At 42.3% G+C, this 26,970-nt stretch overlaps 1 long non-coding RNA gene across 1 annotated transcript; it reads right to left on the bottom strand.

Moving 5' to 3' along the window:
- Window positions 1–3,998: 3,998 nt before the first annotated feature.
- On the bottom strand, window positions 3,999–26,698 carry LOC130684161 (uncharacterized). The gene is made up of 3 exons (XR_008998389.1): window positions 26,582–26,698; window positions 8,503–8,548; window positions 3,999–4,335 (listed from the first exon to the last, which is right to left on the bottom strand). It is a non-coding gene; the product is annotated as an uncharacterized LOC130684161 (long non-coding RNA).
- Between the last annotated feature and the right edge of the window lie 272 nt (window positions 26,699–26,970).

Genomic DNA, 26,970 nt, shown 5'->3' with positions numbered 1-26,970 from the left:
TATTTTTTCATGTAGACAAAGAGATAACTGTATCATAAAACACTGGTTTTCAAACTATGCTCTATAGTTCTACCAAATTCTAGAAGCCACTGAAGGTGTTTCAGGACCCCCACAGAGGGGAGAGTAGAATTTTCAGGAGGAAGGAGAAGATTATGAGTTCCCGTCCTCAGCTCACCCAGAACAGTCTACTCTTAATAGTTCTAGATACTGGATTCCGTGAACTGAGTATTAATAAGGGGAAGAGCCCACCAGAAATCACTTGAAACCACAGTTCTCCGTGATTTTTTAATGTCTTATAGCATCTCATTGTGCAGAAAGATGAGAATGTATTAATGAAACATCTATTTTTGGACATCAAGGTTGCATAGAAGTTGGGAATATCTCATTGTTCTTCCCTATTACAGGAATCTGGGGTAGAAAACATTTTCTAGCAAAGCACAGGTCCCTCCTCCACCACAAAACCAGGGTTCTGAGTAAGCAGGAAAATCAGAAAAACAACTGAACCATTGTCTGAAAATTCTTTTCAGCATATCCCCGAAGCTGTATCACGACCGCAATTTTAACTTGAGATAAAACCAGAGAAATGAAATTGCTCCTTTAAAGAGCTGTGGATTGTTCTAAGACTTCCCCAACAACATGCTGTTTAGAAACACTGTACTAATTTACTTCTCCCACCAGCAGTGTCAAATACAAAACGTATCTCTTTAACAAAAACAATAGTAGAATGTCTTCTTATTTTACCCTTTGCTACTTTAATAAGCAAAATGCTTCATGCTTTCTTGTTTAAAAACATTTTTAAAGTATGTAAAATCGCTTTGATGCATATCAGCGTGATGTGAATGCTCTAGAGCAGTGCTCCTTAAATTTTAATATGTGCCTAAATAACCTGGGACAGTTCTAGAATTCAGATTCTGAAGCAACAGAGGTGGGGGCCTGAGAATCTGCATCACTGATTCTTCCAGATGGCACTGGTGCTGCTGGTCCACAGACCTGCTCTGACTAGTGAGTTCCTGGGTGCTGTAGCAATGCAATTCCATTGTAACACATACTGGGTCTGTATTGCTAAGTGAGAACAGCTCTTTCCCCTCTGAAGAGAACCTCTGAACAAAGGAGGCTCAGAGTAGCAAAGATCCTCCATGGGGATTTGTTCTCAAAGCCAAATCTCTACCCATATGCGGCCACAGAGGGAATAACTAAGTTCTACCCAATTCAACAGGATTTCTGAGTGACCCGGGAGGCCCTGCAAAAAGTGAGGGCTGCCTTAAAGAAGTGAAAGTGTGTATGCCGCGGCAGGGATAAGAGAATAACATACCTCTGCAGCTATGCTCCAAACAGAGACCAAGGGCCTGGAGCAGCCCAGGACAGAAACAAGAAGGCTGCTTGGGAGCACCTGGGCAAAGTGGCGGGGTGTTATGGCAGGGTCAGCTGTTAGGACATAAATGGGGCTGGGCTTCCTCACTCCCCCGCTACACCAATTCCAGCTGGTAGCCAAGCTTCCCACTTCCTTGCCTTGGGGGTTTGGGACCAGCTGAAAAGATTTTTCCCTGCTTTGTAAAAGCTAAATCCCTGGATGGGACGATGCCATGGCCTGGAAGATGAGAGAAGGGAGAGAAGCAAGGAGAAGGGATGAGCTCCCAAGCGGGGCAGTGTTAGGAGGAGCCCTGGGGACCTGGTACTCTAAGCACCCAGATGGTCTGCAGAAAGCCCAGAGAGGTGGGCCCCCAAGACCCCAGATTCCTGTCCCTGTGGAGGCAGTTGAACCTCAGGGTCTGAAGGCAGGCTGCAAGGCAGGGCAGGTAGTGAGGAAAGGGATGGGAAGAGGGTTTGAGGGTTTAACCTGTTTATACCCCTTATCTTGAAGCTGACTTGGTCTGATCTTAAGATCACCACACCCATTTTCTGTGCTTTCAGTTTGCGGAGCACATCTTCTTCCAGCCTTGTGCTTTTAGCCTGTGTCCTTATATTAAAATGTGTCTCTTGTAAACCTTTTTGTCTTAACTGGACTGGGCCATGGCCTACAATTAGGGGCATGGCATATATAGGGCTTACAAAGTCCCCAAGGGTCATATGATGAAAGAGTTTTTAACAGTACTGACAAAAGTTAAGTACCTCTTTACTCAGTGGAAACCAGAAGATGAATACTAGACATTCCACAGAGTAGATGTTGAGGTCTCGGGACTGCAACTCCCACAGGTCCTGATACCTGCATAGCCAGGTGATGGGTGTGAGGGCCTTGCAGCCTGGGAAGACGGTTTGCGAGTGTGCATGCACATCCACCCATTGGGTGGGCTTACAGACAACTCCTGTTTACTTAACTAGCTGGGCTGCAACAGTGAAGCCACCTCCCAGGGCATGAACACTCACTCGTGACCCTTAGGCCACACCTATAAATGTCGCAGCATCAACTGCAGAGAGAGATGGAGACCCAGAAATTCTCAAAAATGCAGCCAAGAGACAGTTTTCACATATCTGGTTCAGAAGTTCCAGGCCTGGCTGCACCTCAGAAGCACCCACCTGAGATGTTTTAAACGCTAACACTAGGCCCCACCCCCAGGTGAGTCTTTCATTAATCTGGATCGAGGCTAGGCATCCGTTTTCTTTAGGAGATTTCAATTTGAATCAATATTTTTAAAGGCTACCTAAGCCTGAAACATTCCAAAAAGGACCCAGGGAGAAAACCACCAGGATTGTAAGGCCAGGTGTGGGTGGTTCTGTGGCATTACCAATGACCCCGGGTTGGCTGGCTGCTAAGGCAGCTCTGCTGAGATGGAACAGGACCAGGGGATGCCAGAACCCATCACAGGTACCCAGTCCACTGGGGAAAACCACCTAATACTGAAGCTCCATGAGGGAAAGGATCATGGCCACACCACATGGCACAGGAGCCCTGCTTGCCCCTCAGCTAATAATCAGGCCTACACTGCAACATTCCCTGATATCCACCTCCAGCGTCAATGTGAATGAATAGACCTCTTTGCTTGGTTTCTTCCCTCAGAGCAAATGTTTCAATTATCTCCATTTTCCTCCTCGATTCAGAGTACGTTGTCCAGCACATTTGAACCGTGATGAAAACAAGCCTCTTTGTGGGTATCATGGAAATAAAGCCATTTCCATGAGAAACAGCATTGCTTGTGCAGCCCCGCTTGGGAAAGCTTACTCAACTGGCAGAGAAAAAAACTAGTACTTTTCAAAGTATGAAAAACTACCCACTGTCCATTAGAGAGAAGCCGGTGAAGTCAGGAGCTTTTGGCTCCAGGCAGGACTAGTGAGTTTGAGGCTAATTTTTTAAATGGAAAATGCTCTTTTCTTCTTTGCTGCTCACAGCAACTAGTTTGCGGTGTGAAGCCCAAACCAAACCTTTTGAAAATGATATTGTTCTAGGACGAGGAGGTTGGGAGAGACAGAAAAGGCTTTCAGTCAAAGGATGAGAATGTTTTTCTGTCCCCCTGGCCAAACTGAATCCCATTGACTTATCCAGTCCGAGGATCCTATCCCTGTATTCCCTGACCCCAGGTGGGAACTTGCTAGATTTCATTCATTAAAAACAAAGCTGCCTGCCTGTGAGCATCAGGGCCCGCCTGCTGCCCCATCTTTGCAGACTCAGTCCCAGGCGTCCCTCCCTAGCTGTCCTTCTCCACCACCAGCTTCTGGGCTCATGCAGAAGCAGAGGGAGGTAAGCATGGACGGTACGTGCCTCAAGTGAGTGCACCATCCTCCATCCATTTTCTGCAGATGTTTCAACACCGAAAAGCTTGTGGTGGGAGGTTGGAGGAGCAGGGAGGTTCAGAGGATGGTGCAAGGATCCTGTGGCTGCCAAAGCCCAGAATACAATTCCCTCTGCTACTCAGAAACAGCAGCAGAAGGCCACAGTGGCCAACTCCTGACCTTCTGGCCACTAGATAAGGGCAGCTGACGATGTCTGAGCATTCCTTCACCATGCTTCCTTCGATTTGCAATGACCAGTCAGGACACATCTTCAATGTTAACAGCTGAGGCATTGCCCTGGACTGCCAAAATGAATATCGCGAAAGCAAGAGCGTGGTTTGTTCTTAACCCTGTGGCAAGGGTGGCTTTATAAAACAGAAAGCCTTGAATGTTAACACCCAGGATAAGTGTCAATAGTCACATTGAATGGCTTTGGAGTTAACATGGCTAACAAAGATAACAGGAATTTTTCCCCTCACTTCCACAAAAATTCTTCTAGCCAGATATCCTTGTCCAGCTTGGCGCCCAATTGTTCAGAGGGTAATTGTACTTGAAAGGACCTCCAGGTGGGAACTTGAGAGGTTTGAGTCTTTCCTTGCTGCATTGTTTTCCGTAGCTGGAATTTACAATCTGGAATTTGAAGAACAAACAAATCACTGTGGCCCCCCTGTTGATGATACACAGAGGCACATTTAAAGAGATAAACAGTCTTTAAAAGTAACTTAGCATTGCCATCCATGGCTGCTCCGTGGGTACCTTGCAGAAGAAGCAACAAATAGGAATGAGCGGACCTGGCTCTGCCCTCAATCCAGAGTGTGGTGTGCACGTGGGTGTGATTAGACAAGGCCCACCCACACTAACGCATACAATTGGCTTTACTCAGTCTACCAATTTAAACATTAATCTCATCCCAAAACACCCTTACAGAAACATACAGAATAATGTTGAACCAAATATCTGGGTATCCCCATTGGCCAGCCAGTCGAATCAACACATAATAGGAATCATCGCAGTGGAGTAAGAGGAGGCACTGAGTAGAGGAAAGAACACTGTTTCTGGAGCCCAGAAGACCAAGGTCAAGTTCCTGCTGTTATTTTACCAGGTACATGATTCACAAATTATTCTATCTACTGAGGCTGCCTCAACTGCCCCTTCGGTAAGATGAGAGTAACAGATGCGTGGTCACATGTCACACTATGACACACAGCAGCCTCCAAAGCACTAGTCTTCAAGGCAAAAAGCCCTCTTTTAAGGTTCAGTTTGCCCTTTGCATTTAATGTACACTATTATTTTAGGGAAAAGAGACTGCTGTCCAGAGCAAATACAGGAGGGAAAAGAGAGGCCCTGATATCAAGAAAGAACATGACAGACCTTGCTGGCACATCCTTACTCTTCAGTGAGCAGGCCAGGGGCCGGGGCCCAAGGGAGGACCACTGCAATGGACTCGCGGGTCCTCTCCTCTAGGGAAACGGCTCCTGTGTTTTCCCAGGAGATTCGTGGGCCCATATTTACCTTGAAATTGGTGGGGTGGGATGGTCTTTGCAGACTATGGGCATGTTTTACATTATATGCCTGAGTTGTTGGATGACTGTGAAACCTAATATATTTGGGACCTGATACCATCATCCACCATAAAAGCAAAATATTTTTCCATCTAGAAGTCAAGTTGGAAAACCTCTCTCATAGTTGGTTTGGGTTTTAAAAGCACAGTAATGGCTGCAAAGAATGCCTGTTCATCCAGGTAAGACTGGAGCCAACCTGACACCTCATTTCTGTGTTGGTCCCCCTTCCAAAGTCCTGTAAGCCTGTGGGTGGTGTTAACAGCACCCTTCTGGCAGCTAAAATGGACCAAGAGAACAGCCTTATGGTCAGAGAAAACCTAGATGGTACAGCAAGAGAGGCAGTGGCTGGACTGGCCAGAGGAGACGGTGGGGGCCAGCGTGACGGCTCCTAAGGAGTGTGAGATATTTGGGGCTTGGCAAATCCTAAAATGCTGACTGCCAAGCCCTGCTGCCCCCTTGTTCCCCTGGTGTATTTCAATGGAAATTAAATCCACATGTTTCTGACTTGCTGACACTTAAAGCTCATCCAGAGGTGGTTTTGCAAGAGTGGTTTGGACACGAGAAGCCTAGAGAAACTTTAATTATTATTGTTATTTTTCGTTTTGAAATACAGACCTGTACCCTTACATAATAAATGCCATGCCTACTGAATCAGAGCCCAGTTTGCCTGACCAAAACTTTTTGTCCTGGGCCCACCAGAGACAGATAATTGAAATCAACTAGAGAAGACAAACAGCAACTTTAACATCCAACCTAAAAGTCCATCTTGCAAGTGGCACTGTCGACAGCCCATTCTGACTGGGCTGCACCTAAGAACTCCCAAAGTTAGAGTTCAAACATATATATGCACAGTATGGGTTGAGTCTGTTGATTTCATTATTTCCTCAGTCTTTGGCCAAGGGGCTGAAAACCTAGAATCAAGATGGCATCCACATCAGGTCCAGGGAACCCAGGTCCAAGGGCATGGGGTGTGGAGCTTCAACAGCAAGAAGCCACTACAAAGGTACTCTGTAGAATGTTCTGAAATGTTCTATCATGTCCCTGACTGAAACCCAGACAAGTGGCAGCCCCACTTCCGCTTTGGGGAAACAGTCATAGAATATACTTAGAAAGAATTAGTGCTCTGGACATGATATGTGACCTCTCCAAGCCCAGAGAGATCAGGGACTACAGGGTACCCCTCTTCTGAACCAGCGATTAACATTTCTAATCTCTCCCATCCTGCTCACAGTCACTGCATACAGCTTTTCCTCAAGATTCACCTCAGAGGCGGCCTCCTCCACTGCTCTGAGTTCCCCTGACAGAAGAAGCTGCTCTGTCCCCTCCCCACTGCCCCCACCTCTTTTCCCAGCCCCAGCCATCGACTGCTTGATTGACAGTCGACATATTGGTCTCCACCACTGGATGCCCCCTGCCCCCAGCCTAGGGGCTGGCACATGGTGAGTGTGCTTTAGACCTTTGCTGAGTGCTGGTCTGGAGGCCAGAACCCACTTCTGTCTCCTTCCTCCTTTCCTAGCGCCTGGCACTGAGAAAACAGTGTTGGCTCACTGACCCACTTCTCACTCTACCCCTGCATCTGCCTTTGCCACCAGGATGGCTCATTTCCATGAACTGTACACATGCAGACCAACAACAGTGCTTTCAGACACTTTGAGACCGGGACCCACTTGAATTGAAATACCACAAATGGATGGCTTCAAGTGATAGAAATGGATTTGGCTCACAGTTCTGGAGGCTGGAAGTCCAAGATCAAGGTGTCTGCAGGGTTGTTTCCTTCTGAGGCCATGAGGAAGGATCTGCTCCAAGCTCACCCTTAGCTGCTGGCATTCTCTAGCACCCTTTGGCTTGTAGAAGCATCACCTTGATCCCTGCCTCCATTGTCACATGGCATCCTTGCTGTATGCATGTCTGTTTCTGTGCCTAATTTTTCCTTTTTCATAAGGACACTGGTCATGTTGGATCAGGGCCCACCCTGATGGTCTCAGCCTAACTTGATCATCTACAAAGACCCTAATTACCATATATGGCTGCTTTTACAGGTACTGGGGGTTAGGACTTCAGTGTCTTTTGGGAAAACAGTTCAACCTCTAACATCACTCTCACAGTAAAGGGAAAAAAATGGCTTAAAAATTGACATTGAAATACTGTAACCATTTAATTTATTGCCTAGCCTGGATGGTTTTTGAGAATGAAAGGAGGCACTATTAATAATTTTGCAGGGACAACAGGTACAAACCTGGACTGTCCCAGGCAGAAGTCTGGGATGTATGGCTACCCTCTGTGTGCAGGCTCATTGCCCAGGCTCTCCCGTGCAAGGATGCGTTGTACTCCACTTCAAATCCCTCTTTGTTTGTGTTCCCAGTGAGTCTGGTCTGTTTTACATACAGTCGCAGCAAGACCAAGAGATTAGCTGTATTCCAGCTGTAGTTAATTCACTGTTTCCAGTTACCAAATGCCAGCCCAATATCAGCAATTAATTTGGCCGGATCAAATCAGGCCCTCTTACACCTGTTCTCCTGTTTAATTAGGCTCTAATCTCCCTGGGGGAGCTGGAGGCACTGAGGACCATTACCTAAGACTTAGATTAGGAGGCAGCTTCAGACACCCCGTGCAATGCACAGCTCAGGCCTTTCAGTCTAGAAATTTGCCCTGACAACTGTGAGCCCCTCAGCCTGGCAGGGGAAACGCTCCCTTTTTTTTTCTCTTCCTTTCATCTCCTCCCCAGGGAAGGCAGTGTTCCCAATGGGGCTACTTTCTGAGGTAATTGTTGGACAGGAGTCAGCCAGTTAAGGCTGCCCATCTAATTAACAGAGTCTGTTATGATTTATCAGAATAATGAGGTGAGGAACAAAGACATCGATTTTTTTTTTCCTTCCTGATATTTTGGCCTCTTTTCTTCCTTTTGGAAGATGACCCTATATTAATAAAAATTAGTCACTACTGTTGGGGTACAAATAGAGAGATAAACGCCATCAGTAATTCAGTTTCAAGCCCCCTTGGTAGACAGAGCCATTTGTCAGGCAATATTATTCAATTAATTAATTCCATTCGGGATACCACATTTCCCCCAATCCAGCCATTCAATCGTCAGCAACAAACATTTGTATGGTTCAAAAACAGAACGATTAATAAATGCACAGTGAACCCAAAAAGAAGGTATGTTAACCACCACAGGAAACCTAGCTGGAAGTATTTGATTTGAGAACATGTAAATTGATCACCATCAGCCACGTACCTCTTGCCGCACAATAGATGCTCTGGGTATTCCTTAGTTCAAATGCCTAGGAGGAAAAAAAGACATTGGATTAATCCAGCTCACCTTCTTACACCCTATCAGTGGTCATTGTCAAGGTCTCTGGTCAGTAGCCCTTCTGTGGCCAAAGAAAGGATAAGTGACACAAATGTGAGTCTCTAAAGGCAATGCAATGAGACAGAAGGTTCCAGAACAGCAGCCCCCAAACCATGTGGTCAGGTGTTTTTTTTTTCATATAAAACTATTAATTCATAAATATTTTCCAAGATGAAAATAGGTTTACCAACTGCATTCAGTTTTTGTCTGCTTTCTTGCCCATCTTTTGTCAGAAAAGAATCTAGGGCCACCCTCTACGCCCATCCATCTCTCCTGGCTCACAGCTCAAGTTAATTCTGCCTCCATTGATTCTCACATTAATACAAAGCAAACCCACATTCTCAATTCCCCTACTCTTTCCACTCTCTTTTTCAACTCTTGCCAACTTGTCTCAGAGATCTTTACCTCCCTCCTAGTGAGAAGTTTCCCTTCAGAAAGAGAGAAGGTAACAGTCCAGAACCATATTTAGGAAAAATCTAAAGGAATTAATACCATGACATCCTAAGGAGCAAGGCCCGCAACTCCTATGTTATCTCAACAACCCCTCACTACCTCCTCACCAGCCTCTGAATCAGCCTTTCCCCCGACCACGAATGTTGGTGTAAACGACACACTATCTCTGTGTCATTTATTGCTTTATTCCACTTTGAGTGGGTACTAATACTGCAGGAGCATTGAGATCTGCTCTTCTTCATTATGACCAGCAGTATTTCAGCTAGATTCAGGATTAAACATGCCCCGTGTGCTGGCCTGCGACCCTATCTACGATTCCTAGGAAAACAACTCACATTCCAACAGCTGACTTCCAAAGTCCAGAGCATAAGCTGTTAGTAAGCTGGGTAGCTACCTACACAGTTCCAGCCCCTTTTCTCACCTCTGGACTCATCAAGTCACCTTTTGTTTCCTGAGCCCATTCCCTGGGCCCGGGGTAAGACATATGGTCTCCCGGAGTGCACAAGCCAGGGTGGGAAGGACAGGGTCCAGGACAGTGGGTCTCAAGCTTGGACCAGCAACAGAACCATCTGGAAGGCTCATTAGAACAGATTGCTGAGGATCTGGGGAGGGACCCAAGAAGTGGCATTTCTAACACCCCTCCTAAGGGAAAATTTGACCTCAGAAAACAATGGTCTTGCCCAGGGACTACACTTTGAGAATCACTCACTTAGGTCGTATGGGTGCAGAGAGGTTTCAGGGAGGTGGCTGGAGTTTCAGAATCCTGAGTGTCCATCTTACAACCTGGCTGATGCAAAGACCACCCTTCCCTGGGTCATAACAAAGGGTCTCCACCTTTACCTGTAGGCAGAGACCATGTCCTAGAGTGAGATAAAAAATTCCCTTAGAACAATCCAACACCACCTGCAGTTCTATACTTAGATCTAGAAATACTGTAGAAGACTCCTGAGATTGTGGAATTTCCAAATGTTTGTGAAAATGTTCTGTTTTGCTTTGCTCCCTGCTTCTCCTGGATGTCACACATACTCACAGATGTTCAACAGGCTTGACGAGGCCTGAGGATCTTCTCCCACTGTTCTTCATGAAAGACTCAGATACTCCTACGTCTGTTAGAACTGGATAGAGATCTGACCATCTAAATTCTACATGCTGTGATCCCAGGGCTCATCTTGAGACAGGGACCATGGACGTAGTCAGAATAGAGTGAAGGTCTCCGGAGGGGGAGGGCGGGATATTTGCAGTCAGAGCAATGTAACTACATGCAAGGAAACCACCCCCCTGCTAAAACTCTATGTTAAACATTGAGCTCTAGAATCATTCTTCAGTGAAATCAGTTAATGTTCCCCAGATAAAGAAGAGTAGCACATGTTTTATTATGCTAAACATTTGTAACCATGTGGAAGATTCACTTTAGCATACTAAAAGGCCCAGGCCTATATGCTGTCTTTCCTCCTTCAGATCTGAAGAGGTAATTCTGCAAACTGAGCAACTAACTTAACATGCAGACCCAGCTGTAGATGGCATGGTAAAAGGCAAGAAGAATTCCATCTTAAAGATAAGATTGCATTTTAACACACAGGATGTTCAAGAGGCAGGATTCTTTAGCAAGTAGACAATACCTCAGCCCACCTTGGGGGCTGGACAGGCAGCCTTTTGATGTGCTCCCAGACCAAGGCGCCAGTGTCCCAGAGAGAAATCAAGGCAGGAAATTCCTTACAGTTAAGTTAGTTTTTAATATTCAGGGACCACTTAACAAGTCCTCACCCCTAAGTTTTTTCATGTTCTCGAAAAATCCTCAACTGCCTATAAAACCCCCTAGACAACGCACCACTACGGACTGTCTTGTCCCCTCCTGGCGTGAGCCGGGAGCTCTCTCCTTTCACTGTATCTCTAAATAAAAGCCTGTACCTTGCTCTCCTACCTTGACTGTTCGTGAAGCTCATTCTTCGGCTCCGCAAACAAGAACCCCAGCATCAATCTGGCCCAGTGTTTCCCAAACATCTCTTTGAACTCCATTCAAGGATATATATACAACCCAAGAATCTCTTGGCAATTTGTCTGCCAGTGCATCATTTTAGTGTCTTAGCCTGGGTTCCTCAGAGAAAGCAGAGTGTGTGACAAGGGCTTTTATAAAGGAAGGTTATTTTGGAGATTTCATCTCAGCAGACAGCAGGCAGGAGGGAATGAAGCAGGGAAGGAGGGAGAGAAGGTGGCCACATGATCCAAGCTGTGTAGCATGTGCATTGGAATTTTCATCCTGAGGGAAAAAAAAGGAAAGCATTAACCTATAGACTCCCATTCCCTTTTGGAGGGTTGTCCCATGGGGAATTGATTCTCTCCCAACTTCCAGGTTGTACACACGTGTACATCAGGATACTGTCTCAGGGAAGGCCTGGGCTGAGAGGGAGAAATATCGTGTAGCTGGAATGGAGTACTGTGTGGTTACACCTGCACAAAGCTGGTTGCCCCCTCAATGGCTGGCACCAAAGGTGAGCCAGAAGATGAGGGACACACACAGAAGGTGTTCACATGGTATACTATGAAAAACAAGAAACTGGGAGTAAAAATATTTTCTATTCTATTCACATATATTATAAATCTCTTATTAGTCTAATATTTAATATATTTAAAAATTTAATTGAATGTGAAGATTAGCATCAAATTTCAGGTGTTCCCAAAGCCCATGAAACTTACAATGGACCTACATGCCTTATTTCTAGAAACTTCTACCATTTCTGTGCCCAAATGTCACTAGAAAACAGTGACCAAACAATAAAGTTCATGATAACCGTTTCAAGATCAACAGATACAGGGAGGAAGTCTTAATAAAAGTTAATCCACGTTAGCTGTTTCATGCTCACATTAAAATATAGGTTGAAATTAATTAGGAGTTGGGGCATCAAAAATTGCCTTCATGAGCTCGTATCTGAAATTCTTCTATTTTGTGCTAACAAATCAATCACCTATTTATAATCACTTCTGTACAATCATTTGTATTTTATAAATGAAAATCAAAATCAGGCACAATTGTCACTATCTTTTCTTGTAACACTAAGTTTCTGAGATTCAGGGACATCTTCAGAGGGATGGACTTTGATGAGAGAAAGTGAAATGAAGATTATTATAGGGCAATTTACTGAATTATTAACATGAATTTCAGCACGTGTATTGCTAATGCTTCCAATCTTCAGCAAATGATCCATTCAGGATATGGACCAAAGAACGTATGGCTAAGAATAAAGATCACTTGAAACCGTGCAATGGCGTTCGGCTCACAGTTAAATTAACCGAGGCCGGCTCTGGAGCATGCTCAGTGGAGCGGCGCTCCCTGCCGCGCAAGCACACGTGATACGCATTCCGGGCGCTGCGCAGTCGTTGAGAGGTACTTAAATGCTTTAACTTGTTGTCGTTGAAATTTCCAAAATTATGCAAAAGCACCGAGACTAGATTAATGAGACCTCAAAAACATCACCCAGCTCAATCCTCTTGGTCAATCTTAAATATGTTTTCATTTAAACAGGCGTCTTTTTGCTCCTAAAGACAGGAAACCCGGGAAGATTTGCACGACCCCCTGAGGGTTTGTGACCTGCTGGTTCTTTGGTTCACTGACCTTGTTCAATCTTCTCTTTATACAAGGGAATGCTATGCTTCTCCCATTCTCTCTGGCTATCTCTCATGCTTACAGCAAATTAAGTGGACTCCTGTCTATGATTTCAGCAACGGTGACATATAATCCCAGTGTTCAAGGATGGAATTTTCCAATGCAAGAAGCGACAGAAAGCGAACAGAGAAAACGTTGCCATGGGCAAAGGTTCCTCCACACAGTATCACCCACTGTGCTACGAGGCAGCCCGGCATTTGGAGAAAAAGTGAAAGAAAAAAAAATCTGACAATGGAGTGATTGTTCTCCCGCCACAAGCCATCCTACTATTTCTAACCCCTCGATGGGCTGTGCTGGCAACAAGCAGACATGGCTTAGGTTTTCCTCAAGTGGCCAGCAACCCCAAAGGCAAGGGGGAAAGGACCCGTTGTTCTCCAGGAGACCAAGATCCCACACCAGGCGTGCAGCTCCCAGAACCCTTTCTCAGGGAAAAAGTTGGGGGAGCGGGAGGCGGTGCAGGCCAGCTCCTCACCTTGTCTCATTCTTACACAAAGAACCCAAAGCCAGCGACATGGATCAGCTTCTTGCTTTCTCTCCAACTACTTGCCTACTACTCTAGAAAAACAACCAAGGTCTGCCAAGAATCTGAAATCTCCTAAATCTCAAAATAATGACTCGCCTGTCCAGCGTTTCCATCCAAGGAATTGTTGGTTCCTATACAAGAAAACCCTTTGGGGTCAGAGTCAGGAGTCCAAGAAAGGCATGTGGTTATTTTTGCCACACTTTGGAAAGAAAGAGAAGTCTATTTTTGACATCAGCTATTCATCTTTCAAATAACATCAACTGGTAAAGCATGCCTAATTTAAATGTTGATTACAAATTTCACTTAATTTTAAGGCTTTTTGGTCTCCTTCTATTCTACCACTTCACACACACACTCACGCTCTATTTCCTTGGCACAAGCGTTAAAGTTTTGGAATAGGTTAAGAAGTTAATGCCCCATTTCCATAGGACAACTTCCATCTTTCAAAAGAAAAAAATAGTAAAGGGGAGTGATCAAGTGGAGGGTTTGAGTGCCTCAATCAGATTACAGCGTTTCTAAGACTGACCATGGCATTCAAAACAATTAATCATTAAAGAAGGAGCTCATTAGCTATGAGGGGGAAATGAAATGGGAAGGGGAAAAGGGAGAGGAAAGGAATCACACAGTAGTTTTGGAATATTCCAACATGTGTATGAGTCATTACACATCAACCCTGAACGGAAGACAGAAATCAAACATGAAATTCACTAAGGGCTTGTGAAAATTAAGGCATGTAAGAAGTGTAATGTCACTGACAACCTAATCGCCACATTTGCATACGGACAGGAAAATGAATTCAGACATGGGGACCCCTTCCTTGAAGGGAAAGCCAAGAATATGCATTTCACCGTTTCAAAGAGAGAAAACATGTATTTCTAATAGTCTGTATTTCTAATTGCAGAAAACATCTGCAATCCAGAGTTCAGCTAGTCTTTTAGTTAAAAAACAGAGCGACATACCGTTTTACTAACGTGATCCCTAAGGTGAAAGAATGCAGTCCTTTTCCCCCTTAACTCATTTCAAAGGCAGAGAAAATTACCCTTCTTTGGAGCCTTTGATGAGCATTGTTCATCTAAAGTAAATACAATTACAAGAAGTGAGCAGCTCTCCCTGCTCTCCGGCCCTGCTGCCCTCTGCTTTGTCAGCCGCCCACCTCCTCTCAACTCCTGGGGTCTTTGCTGGATGACCCCCTACCAACCCGTCGCCTTCCTCTAACTGGGTGTAGGCTGGTCTTCTTACCCCTAACAGCTGCCTCGACCTGTCACTGTAGCCCCCACGCGTCTTTAGGCAGAAGCTTAGTCAGTGTTGTTGAATGACAAATACATTTAGTAATTATAAGATTTTAGTCATATCTATCAAACTCTTTTTATGAAAATAGAAGAGATGGGAGTGAACGAAAATAAAAGCCACAGTTGTAGGTTTAGTATGCAACTTCATTAGGCATGGAAATAGTAATACAAATATTAAAGTAAAAGGAAACTTGAGTTAGAACCCCTACAGGGTGACCAGCTGTGCCAGTATGCCCGGGTTGCCCGTTTTAGGACTGAAATTCCCACATCCTGGGAGAGCCCCATTCCTGGGAAAACCTTGGGACAGTTATCCTGCAGGCTATCGATGACTCCAACCAAAATTTAAATGTTGACTTAGTTGGAAATCAGCAAGATTTGAGAGGCCTCATCACAAAAGCCCCATACACACTGCACCCACCCCACCAGAGCACACAGCCCCATTTATTTTCTTCATTGCACTTAAAATAATGTGATTGTTTTTCTGGTTCATTTATTGTCTGTTCTTCTTACTTAGTGTGAGCTCCATGTGGTCAAGGGAGTCGTCCAGCTTGTTTCCTGCTGTAGCCCTAGAATATTCTCTGGCAAAGAAGATACACGAGAAACATGTCTTAGAAGCAGACCTCTCTCTGAAAGAACAGAATCTGACAGAATTACTGTATTCTGTTGATTCTAAGTTACACAGTTTTTCACACTTCAGCATCTCCAGATGCATTCCAATTAATGGTGCCTTCCAGAAGCCAATGGCCATGACTTGGCATTTGTCTTTGCATGTACATCCACTCAGTTGTAGCTGTTCATGTTGTCCTCACTTCAGCTGAGGTGTGTGCATCTGTTAGTTTAACCTGAGAGCTTAACTACACTTAGAAAAGTCTTTTAAAATTTTCACTATGATTCAGCATTGAAATGACAAGCAATTTTGTACTTGGAAAGGCATGGAAGCCAACGATGTAAATGTGATATTAGTGAAGAATATTTGTCTCAGAGGAATGATTGTAAGTCCACGTTTTCTTGCAAAAGAACAACCAAGTACCTTGGAGACCTCAGATACCCACAAAGATACCCACAGAGCTGGGCAAGCTGTATTACTTTGTGTTACCCAGATAGTTTCACTGCTAAATCCTTCGGAAGAGATGAAGATTAATTTCCAAGAAATCTGATGTGATTGGTTCATGTCACTCAGGACTGTGGCTAACAGCACCTGCGACAGTCTGTTGGCAGCACTCTTCCTTTAGTATTGGCATATAAAATAATGGTGGATCTTACATTCAAGAGCATCTTAGAATTAACTTAATGAAATAAGGTATTATTAGCCTTTTGTGATCTTTAATTCATGTCTACAGGGCAGCCCTCCCAGGGACCAACCAAAGGGATTACTGGAACATGACAGGCTCAGAAAAGTGTAGCAATCCATTTGGTCCGTGCAACTTTTCCCTCTGGGGATTGCCCTCTCTACTGGCCCCTACTCCTGGCTGAGGATGAGGGGGCTCAATGGTTCCAATGCCAACTTTAGTGTTCAGGTCCCCATAAACTTCCCACGGGTGCCTTCTGCGAAGGGCCTTGCTGTGCTTGCCCAGGTCTGCCCCTCTCCCCAGACACCTGGCTAAGCCCAAATGGTGCCTGTTTCCAGAATCTTGTTACTGTCTCACCACTGCACCTATCAAGTCCTGTCCCACAGGACCTGAGAAATCTCAAACGCTAATTTCAATGTGTAATTTTTGGAGGACAAATTTGAATATTTAATGTGTTCTCTCTATAGGACCAAAGGAAGAGATGCTCAGAACCAGTGCAGGTCTTACAACACAAGACAAAACTTGGTCAGTGGCCCAATCAGAAAAGTACAGTTCGGAGAGTCATTAGAGAGAGTCCAGTTCATAATTATCAACCCTGATCATGTGTTGGTTTAAACAAAATGTGTCCATTTTTCTTAGTCTTTAGAGTCTCTCTACATGAATATTGTTATATGTTTAAGTCATTTCATAGTTTGTTCATTCATTTATTCACCAAATAACTGAGTTCCTACTATATGCCAATCCATTCTACATGGCACAGGGCATAGAAGGATTAAAAAAAAAGATGCAATTTCTACGTGGTGTGTAGCACAGAATGGGCTTTTAACAGGGGGCCCAAAGACCCTCTCCCCGAGTAGTTCATGAACTTGAGTGGGAAAAAAACTACAACAGAAACCTCATGAACTTCTGAGCCCTGTAAATCATTGATTTGTCTCTGTCACTATAGTCTTATTTTTTCAAGAATTTCATATTAATAGAGTCATACAGTATACAGAACATTTTAGATTAGCTTCTTTCATTCAGCATAACAACCCTGAGATTCACCCAAGTTGTGTGTATCAATAGTTCATTTTTTTTTCTTGCTAAATTGAGTAGTATTCCACTGTAGGGATGTATCAGTTCATCTACCTATTCACCCATTGAAGGACATGTGGACTACATCCAGTTATTGATGACTGTAAATAGAGCTGCTGTAAACATTCATATACAAGCTTTTGTGTGAATATAAGTTTTCAGTTCGCTTGGGTAAATACCTGTGTGTGGGATTGATGGGTCATAGCTAAGTGTATTTTTGGCTTTATAAGAAACCACCAAGTGGTTTTCTAGAGGGGCTGTGCAATTTGGCATTCTCACTGGCAATGTATGAGAGCTCTGAATGCTCTTCATTTGCATGAGCAATTGGTATTTTGTTTTTTATTTTCACCATTCTAGATAGGTAGTTATATCTCATCAGGGCTTAATTTGCATTTTTCTAATGATCAATGATATTGAGTTTCTCTTCATGTGATTATGTATGCTGGACATCTGCTGGCATTTTATTGAGGATTTTTACATCTGTGTTCATGAGGGATATTGTTCTGTATTTTTCTTTTATTGTACCATCTTTGTCTGGTTTGGGTATCAGGGTAATGCTGGCCTCAAAAAATGATTAGGAAGTATTACCACTTATCATTTTCTCAAAGAGACTGTGTAGTTCTTATAGTTCCTTAAATATTTGGTGGAATTTGCTAGTGAAACCATCTGCTAGTGAATAAATTAGTGGTTGTTCTAAAGATTAATATATACACACTTAACTGCAGGCCTATATAGAATCAATAATTACCACTTCAAGTGATATATTACCACCATACAGGTTTCTTTCACAGAAGATTTTTAACTACAAATTCAATTTTTAAAACAGTTACACAGGTACTCAAACTTATCAATATCTCATCTTGGGTGAGTTTTGGTGGTTTGTGTTTTTTGCAGAATTTGTCCATTTTAACTAAATTGTCAATATATGAAAAGTGTCTGTAGTCATAAGCCCTCTTTCATTCCTCATATTGGTCATTTGTGTTCTCTCTCTGTCTCTTTCTCTCTTTCTCTCTCTGCTAGTCTCCTTAGAGATTTATCAATTTTATTGAACTTCTCAAAGAACCAAATTTTGGTTTCATTGATTTTCTCTGTTGTTTTTGAAATTGTTTTCAATTTGATGTATGCTCTGTTATTCCCTTTCTTTTGCTTATTTGGGTTTATTTTGCTCTTCTTTCTGATTTCTTAAGATAGTAACTTAGATTATTGGTTTGATAACTTTCTTATTTCTGATACAGGCATTTTAATTGTATCAACTTCTCTCCAAAACACTGCTTTACCTACATCCTACAGATTTTGATATATTTTCATATTCATTCTGCTCAAAATATTTTCTATGGTCTCTGAGACTTCCTCTTTGACCCATGGATTATTTAGAATCTGCTCTTAAATTGCCAAGGGTTTAGAATTTTTCCTGTTATCATTCTGTTACTGATTTCTAATCTAATTCCATTATAGTCAGAGAACATATTTTATATGATCTCAATTCTCTAAATTTGTTAATAATTTGTATTATGACTCAGGATATGGTTTTGGTGAAGTTTCCATGTATACTTGTGAAGAATGTGTATCCTGCTATTTTTAGGTTGAGTGTTCTATAAATGTCAGTTAAAACCAGTTAGAGTATTGTTCAGTTTTCTATACTATATACTTACTGGTTTTCTGTCTGCTAGTTTCTACTGATTACTGAGAGAAGAATGTTGAAGTCTCCAGCTATTATCATGGATTTGTCTATTTCTTATTTCAATTCTGGTAGTTCTTGCTTCACTTATTTCTAAGCTCTTTTATTTGGTATATATGCATTAGGATTATGTGTCTTATTGATAAATTGATCCTTTTATAGTTATGTATTGTCCCTTGTTATCGCTGGTAATATTCTTTGCCCTGAAGTCTGCTTTGTCTAACATTACTCTAGTCACTCCAGATTTCTCCTGATTAGTGATATATGTTTTCCAAGATTTACTTTTAGACTACCTAAGTCATTGTATTTGAAATGACCTTCTCATAGACAGTATATAATTGAGTCATTTAAAAAAAATCTATTCTGAAAACCTGTCTTTTAACTATTATGTTTAGTCCATTTACACTTAATGTAATTACTGATAATTTTGGATTTAGGTCTACCATTTTATTATTTGCTTTTTGTTTGTCTACTTTTAATATCTATGTTTTCCCTTTTGCTTTCTTTTAGTTTACTTAAACATTTTTTACTTTTCTATTTTACTTTATCTATTGCACTTTTCTACTTATCTCTTTGAATAAATTAGTGGTTGTTCTAAAGATTAATCTATACACACTTAACTGCATGCCTATGTAGAATCAATAATTACCACTTCAAGTGATATATTACCACCATACAGGTTTCATTACCTTCTCTCCATTGTGTTCAATTGTTCAATTTGCTACCTCAACAGACATGGAAAATCCTGCTAGACAGCATTATAATTTTTGTTTTTATCCATCAAACATAATTTAAACAACTCAAGAGGAGAAGAACAGTCTACTGTATTTCCCAGGTATTAGCATTTCTGTTGTTCTTCATTCATTCTTGATGTTCCAACTTTTCTGGTGTCTTTTCCTATCTGTCTCTTCCTTTAGCAGTAGAGCTGGTGATATGAACTCTCTTAGTTTTTCCTTTACCTGAGAATGTCCTTATTTCATCATTCCTGAAGGGAGTTTTTACTGGATATAGAATTACGGGTTGACAGTTCTTTCTAAATGTTCTTTAAAAACATTCAGTTTGCTTCTAGAGAAATCTGTGGCTATTTAAATCATATTCCCTTGTAAGTAATATGTTGTTTTGCTCTGGCTGCTTTAAATTTATTTTTCTTTAGTTTCAAACAGTTTGATAACGATGTGTCTGGGCATGCCTGGGTTTCTTTGGCCTTACTTTGTTTGGGATTTCCTAGATTTGTTGAGTCTGTAGGTTTCTGTCTTTCTCCAGTGAAGACTCTCCTCACTCAATTTTAGCTCCTGAGAGCTCTCATGCCCCTGACACCATAGGATTGCTTGGGGGCCAACGCACAAGAAAATGGAGAAAAGAAGTTGACAAGTTTTCAGACATTGTTTCTTCAAACATTTTCTGTGCACCATATCCTTTCTTTCTGGGACTCCTATGAACAAGATTGTTAGATTTTTTTTGGTATTTTCCCACAAGCTGATGAAGCTTTTTTTTTAGTTTTAACATTTTTTCTCTGTATTATTCAGATGTCGTGGTTTCTGTTATCCACACTGATGTTCACTAACTCTTTGCTCTGTCATCTCCATCCTGCTACTGAGCCCATTCAGTGAGATTTTTATTTTAGTTATAGTATTTTTCCATTCTAAACTTTCCTTTTGGTTCTCCTTTATATCTTATATTTCTTTTCTGAGACTTTTTATCCTTTAATTCATTTTAAGAATGCTTGCACTTACATGTGGGAGTATTTTTATAATAGCTGCTTTAAATTCTGTGTCATCTAAGCATTGGCTTTTGTTGATTGTCTTTTCTCACACAAATTTAGATTTTCCTCAGTTCTTCATATGTGCTGAGTAATTCTTAACTATCCTGGACTTTTGATGGTTATGTTACAACACTCTAGATTTTTTCAGAATCCTATGGAGAATGTTGATTTTTTTTTTTTTAACTGAGAATCTACCAGGTTGGATTTAGGTCAGAAGTTCCAAGCAGTCTGTCACGGTTTGTGGTTCTCAATAAGCTCTGTTTGCCAAGACTTCAGATTTGTCCTGTGTACACTATCCAGTGACCACTCTGAAACCTGGGCAATGGTCTATTTTGTAGCTCGCTCTCAAAGTCTATGGGATACTATTTAGGATCAGGTCTGTTCTTGTGTGTCTCAGGGGTGAGCCGTGCTTTCCTTAGCTCCTCTCTCTCTCTCTCAGTTCCCAGGGGCTCAACATTTTAGTCTTCTAGCCAGAAAGCTGGGGCTTTACTTAGCCTGCTCTTCTAGGCATGTCCCCTAACTGCATCTGCATCCAGGGACAAATGGTGGGAGAACAGAGAAAGGAAAAAAGCATTAAGGGTTTGCCCCACAGTCTTGGGACCACAGCTTCTCTGGTCAGAGGAAGACTCTCCTCACTCACTTTTAGCTCCTGAGAGCCCTCAAGCCCCTGACACCATAGGATTGCTTGGGGGCTGAGGCACAAGAATAGGAGAAAGGAAACTCAAAGCAAAATGGGATTTCTCCACTTCTTCTAAGTATTAGGAGACCTTCCTCTTGCTCTCTATAGGGTTTCTCCTGGGGCATTCTTTATTGGCACCAGTACCCACATCTGGATTTTAGGCTGTATTGAATTCATGCTGGGGTTCTGGAGGGGAAGAAATGGTAACTAACCACCAATTTAGGGGTACTTCAGATTCTGTCTTCCTCACAAGTCTGCCAGCTACCATTTGCTTTGTGGAGTCTTGTAGTAGCTATTCCGCGCATTCTGTCCAGGTTTTACAGCAGTACTTACTGAGAGGCAGGGTGGAATGTGCTTACTCCATCTCTCCCTGAACCAGAACCCAATCTGTTTTATTTCATGCATTTAAAAACATGATTCTAAGTTGAGAGTCATAGCCTCACAGCTTCCAAAGATATCCATGGCACAGAAAGGACCCTTAGCCAAGGGAAAGAAAGATATATCAACAGTTACTTGCAAATCAGCATTATACATGCTCAAGAGGAACAGCTAGGATCTTTGGAAGCCCTTGGAGAGCACCAAGGCTAGTTTGGGATCAGGAAAGACTTTCCAGGGAGCAGGGAAGAGTATTCTCAGAAGACAGAAGGTTATGCTCATAAGCCAAAAAAGAACCAGAGCATGGAAAGTGTGGGTCACAATGAGTAGTTCAGAATGGCCAGCACATGCACATCATGTAGTTTTATCAGATAGCATCCATGGACTGTTAAGTCCAATGAAAGACTAAGTCTGCTGGAAGCTGTAGCCCTGAGGATACCCATGGTAGAATTCAATCCCAGATCTCCATCTCAGTTCTGTACACAGACTCTGTTATGTAGGCATTGAACATTTGAATAAGGAGCCCTTTCATTTTGTATGCTGGGCAGCAAACTCTGTGATGGATACATATACTCTGGGATAGCTATTTTAGATGGCTGTTTCTAAGATCGAAAATTCAATGAGGAGACGGAAAGCAAAACAAAAAAATGAAGAATACAAAAAAATAAAATAGCCAAAGGAAAAAATTTCATTCCATCTTTTGATTATTGTATATGAGAAGAACAATCACAAATAACTGACATCACCAGTATAATGCATTTCTCTGTGCTTTTTGAAAAATTTGCTTTTGTCAGAGCTTGGGGCAGGGCATGAAAATAAATATGATAAAAGAGAGAAGGTATTCTAAAAAAATTAAAAAGGAATTAAATTCCCAAGGCAAGTAAATCCAGCATGCAATAACACAGATTAAAATCCCCAAAGGCAAACACACATAGGCACATACTGTGAGAAGCCTGGTGGCTCTGCCTCAGAGATTACAGGCTGAATGTGATCTCAGGCATAGAACTCCTAGGACATTTTTTGAGGAAAAAAAGGTCATGTAATCACACTACTATAGTTATTTGCACAACATACGACTGGCTAAGGATAAAACAGATAATAAACAGCTTATTTAATTTAACTTAAGAAAGCATTTGGTGGCATCCCATGCAACACAACTGGCTTGAAAACCAAAATGGGGAAAGAGAACAAGCAGAGGACTCTCATTCAGGCACTCAACTAACCTTTATTGAGCAGCTACTATATATGAAGCTCTAGGGGTGTGTTATGGACTGGATTGTGGCCCCCTAATTCATATGTGGAAGCCTTAACTTTCAGTACTGTACAGAATGTGACTGTGTTTAGAAATAGGGCCTTTAAAGAAGTTAATTAGGGTTAAATGAGGTCACCAGGCTGGGCCCTAATCCAATCTGACAGGCACCCTTTGAAGGGGAAATTGAGACCCACAAAGAGATGCCAGGAATGTGTGCACACAGAGGAGAGGCCCCATGAGGACCCAGCAAGAAGACAGCCATGTGCAAGCCAAGGAGACAGGCCTCAGGAGAAACCAACCCTGCTGACACCCCGATCTTGGACTTCCAGCCTCCAGAACTGGGAGAAGTAAATGTCTGTGGCTTAAGCTGCCTGGTCTGCGGCACCCTGTGACGGCAGCCTGAGCTGACTGGGAGAGGAGGGGAGGCAAACGGAGCTCACAGGCTCACGATGAAGCTGCCCCAGGGACAAATGATAACAATATGCAGAACATGTAGCAGGGGGATGAGCAAGTGTTCAGGCCTACACAGAGAGCACAAAAGGAAAAGAAAAGTGGTTCCAGGAAATAATGAACAGGGTCAAAGGATCAACTCAACTTCAAAACTGTCAGCACTGCTACTTCCAGAAACTGGGTTCATCCTGGGATCTGTGAGACTGAAATGCCATCTTCCAAGAGGTCAGCCTTGGACCCTGAAACTGCCCCCTTATCCAGGTAGTCTCCCTATATATGGTTTTGAATCCTGTTGCCTTCCAGATGTGAAGCATCCCCAAGCAATTAGCATAAAAGGCACAGGGTGCTAACAGTATAGCCGTCCCTCAGTCTTCAACTTTCTCAAGATGGTACCAATAACCAGGCTTATCTGAATGATCAATGACCTGGCTGATCTCGGAGCACAGAGCAAAACTTCAACAAAAAGAAAATCTTGAATAAAATGTAAGTGCAAGGGAATACAGATTCAAGAATATTGCATACTGGGAGAATATTGGCTATTGAATGTTGAATATTAGGAGATCTGGAAAAAGAGAAACAATTTGGGGAAGCACACTTGGAAAACAAATAGAAGAAAACACTTCTTAACTGAATAAAGACCAATTTTTGGACCAGAATGTGAACTCTAAGTACCAAACAAGATTAATAATAATAATTTGAGAAGCCAAAAGAGAATCACACCTGGACATAATCTGAGTTCACAAACTCTAGGTACCAGAGAGTAAAAACAAGTTGTTTACACAGGGAAGAGAACTCAAATGGCACCAGATTCCTCACTGGAAAAACCTGGTACACTGAGGCAGTGGGGCTAGGCTTAAGGCTTCTGAAAGAAAAAGCTCTGATCCAAATCCCTTTGGATAGCCAATATGATACATATGGACAACCAGGGAAAGACACTTCAGGATTAACAAAGAGTTAAAATAAGTATACTACCCACATTCCATTTTGGCACAAAGCCTGAGGACTACTCAGGATTAAGGAAAACCGAATCAGAAAACAGATATGCAGGCGAACTTCTCAATATCAATGAGGATGAGGACAACATGGGTAGGAAGAACTTTCAAAAAAAACAAACAAATGCAAACCTGATCAATCCAGGAACAATAAGGGAAGTTAAAAAAAAAAAAAAAGAGGCAAAAAGAAACTTTAATAAATAACAAAAAAAAGAGAATATGAAAAAATAAAACCAAAGATATCAGCTATCTCAATAAATGTTACTAGATTAAGTTCCTCCATTGAATGACAAATATTATGAAATAGAGTTTTAAAGCACTATTTGTTATATGCTATTTATGAAAAACAGCTAGACAAAATTATAAAGAAAGCTGGGAAAGAAAGAGATGAGAAACTGTGAGCAGAGGCAATATGAAAATCAGATAAAGAGGAATTTAAGACCAATAGCTTTATCAAACAGAACAAAAAGGAATATTTTATAAGGATGACAGGTACAACTCCAAAGAGAAAATGAGTTACAAGCCATGATGTATTCCTTAATGACATTGTTCCCACATAGATAGGACAAAACTTTTCAAAAATAAAAGAAGCAGATGAATCCACAGTCATAAAGGATACTTAACCAGCTTTGAAACTGACAGATCAAGCTGACTAAGTGAACATCTGGAGAAACTGAATAACAAGCGGATGTCATAGATCTGTGCAGATCTTTGCACTGAACCTAGAAAACAAATTCCTTCATACACTCATAAATGATTTTACAAAGATTGACCATGATTGATGTCTTTGTTCAGGCTGCTTAAGAGAGCACCAGAGTGGGAATGGTCGGGCTCTTGGTGAGGGCCTTTGTCCTGGTGAAGGCGGGTCTCTTCTCCTTGTATCCTCAGTTGGCAGAGAGGAAGCAAGCTCTGGTGTTTCTCCCTATAAAGCCATTAATCCCATCCTGAGGCCGGAACTCTAATTACCTCCCAAAGGCCTAATACCATCACACTAGAAATTAGGACATCAGCATACGAATTGGTGTGGGGGTGGGACAACACATTCAGTCCAAAACGAATAGGCCACAGAGGAAACAGTAAAAATACAGGCATTCTGGTCAGTGTGCAAGACAGATGATGAGAAAGGATGTCCTGCTCCAAATGAATGGAAATACTGAGTAGAACACAACAGAATTGTGTGACATAGCTGAGCTCAAAACCAGAGAGAGACCAGGAAAAACGGGGTGACACAAAGCAGCAAATAGTAGCTAAAATATCAAGAGCAGTCCAAGACCTCATAGAGTCACACATAGACCTGGACCAATAAAATGAGATTAGGGGACTGTAGGGAAGAGGAGCCCGGGCTGCTGGGCCAGGAGAGAGGCTGCGAGCCGGAAGGAGCCACCAGCGTGAAGCCAGGAATGACCAAGAATGAAACCAGACTAGAAGCGCGACCTGTGGACCCAGGAAGCTGGCCTCAGACGCAGACCAGGCCACGCTTGGGAAAAGAATTACCTGTGAATAATTGGAACGGATGAATGAATTAATATATCACAAAGATTCTTCCTGTCCGTGAACTCAGAACTGCCCCCACATTCATCATTTGGGTGCAGGTGCAAAACTACTTCCTGGCACCTGAATCTTTTACCTTGTTGCCAACTAGAACTGTACCAATAAGAATGACAAACAACAGCATGGGTCTGTGTGCGCTCTGCTTCGTTCACTGGAAGAAATACTTGTGGGAAAACACAAAACTACACTGCAGCTGGTTCTTTTCACCATTACCTGCTCTGCCAGCCCAAGGTCAAGTGCATTCTACAGGAGATGGCACAGCATCCCTTGGAAAATGCCACCATGGTGCCAGCTCTGTGGTGGGCATCACACATTTCAGAAACTGTAAGGCTGAGCTTTGGAGACAAATGAGCTGGAGGACTTCAGAAAATGTTGCACTTCTCTGAGCCTCAGTTTCATCTGAATGGGAATAATAATGACTATTTTTGAAGGTCAGCATGAGAATCAAAAGAGATATATAGAATAGTAACTATAATAAACAAATGAGTATTATTATTACTATGTGTTTGCACCTTGATTTGAAGCAAAAATTTGCCCCATGATTTTTTAAACCAGTTATTTTTGGTTTAAATATCTCATTAGAATTCTTTTTTATTGCCAAACAATATTCCACTGTATGGATATATTTATGGGCATATAATGATACACACCACCAGTTACTGGATATTTGGGTTCTTGCTACTCTTGGCCGTCATGAATAATGCTGCAGGTGAACATTTGTGTCCACATTTTTATGGAGTGGGTGACTGGGTAAAATGGTAACTCTGGGTCTAACATTTTGAGACTGTTTCTAAAGCAGCTGCACCCTTTTACATTCCCACCAGCAGTGCATAAGTGGTCTGATTTATCTACATAAGTAGGATGTTTTTTTAAAACAACTGATGAGCAATTAAACTACAAAAAAAAAAAAGTAGGGGGTGATATGTAGCATCCCCACCTCTTTCCTGGAGAGCATCACCAGTTGGCAAAGATCTGTTTCCCTTTTATTTGTACAAACTGAAACAGAAGTAACAGGATTTGATCAAAGTCCTTCTCCTATATTTGGGTGTTTCTGGCACTTGCTGCCCTCCTGTGTGATTCCATTTTTCTCTCCTAGAAATGAAGACAGAGGGAGAATTTCATTAAAGTACCAATTGATCCAGTACAATAGAAAATGCAGTAAGATAGCAGTAGAAAACATGGTCAAAAGTGGTAAGAAATGTGGGTTCAAACCTAAGAATTTAGAACATGTGAAAAAGCTTCATGTGAAATACAATCATGTCCTTTGCAAGCCTGTTTGAGAACTTAAGGGACCTCCTTGGCTCCAAAGAGAGAAATTTCCCTTGT

Source organism: Manis pentadactyla, chromosome 1, assembly GCF_030020395.1.
Source record: "Manis pentadactyla isolate mManPen7 chromosome 1, mManPen7.hap1, whole genome shotgun sequence".
NCBI classification, from domain to species: domain Eukaryota; kingdom Metazoa; phylum Chordata; class Mammalia; order Pholidota; family Manidae; genus Manis; species Manis pentadactyla.
This window is presented reverse-complemented; position numbering and strand designations above follow the sequence as displayed.